Raw genomic sequence first — 836 nt, forward strand, 5'->3', positions numbered from 1 at the left:
GCAAAGATTCTGTGTAAATATGTACTTTTTTTTTTAAGATTTTATTTATTTATTTGTCAGAGAGAGAGAGGGAGAGAGAGCGAGCACAGGCAGACAGAATGCAGGCAGAGGCAGAGGGAGAAGCAGGCTCCCTGATGAGCAAGGAACCTGATGTGGGACTCGATCCCAGGACGCTGGGATCACGACCTGAGCCGAAGGCAGCTGCTTAACCAACTGAGCCACCCAGGCGTCCCAATATGTACTTTTTAAAAGTATGATCTTCTACATGTGTTGAAGGGGGAGGGATTTTTAGGAGACTTCTCCAAAAACAAAAGAGCTGGTGGGTGCCATTTCTCCACTCCCCAAACCTAGAGAGCCAGACACCTGTTGGAACCAGTGGGAATGCTGTTAAACATACCTTGCTAACACAACATACCCTACCCCTGCATTCTTCTGCAGATACTTCTCATCCAACCTGCCCTACTTGGCAGGGGTCTCTTCAAAGTGGCTCCTACCACATCTCATCCTGCAAACAGCCCCAGCAGACACCAGTACCACTCCAAATTCATTCCTGCCCTGGTATGAGGAGAAGATATCATACTAGTATACTAGTAGTCCTAGTAGCCAAACCTTATAATTGGCAGGCAGAGAGTGCAGAGAGAGTGCCCTCCTGATCAGTGCATCTGCAACCCCAGCAGAATGATTGGGGCAGGCATCTGGTGTGACTGCTGGCCCTATCCACCAAGGAAAGCCTCTCAGAAGACAATGCAGGAAGAGCACTCACCAGTTCAGTGCAAGCAAACCTCCAAGAAATGAACTGAGGACAGGCATGTGGTATGATTACTGACATTGCCCAA

The sequence above is a fragment of the Lutra lutra genome, chromosome 3 (genome assembly GCF_902655055.1).
Source record: "Lutra lutra chromosome 3, mLutLut1.2, whole genome shotgun sequence".
NCBI lineage: Eukaryota > Metazoa > Chordata > Mammalia > Carnivora > Mustelidae > Lutra > Lutra lutra.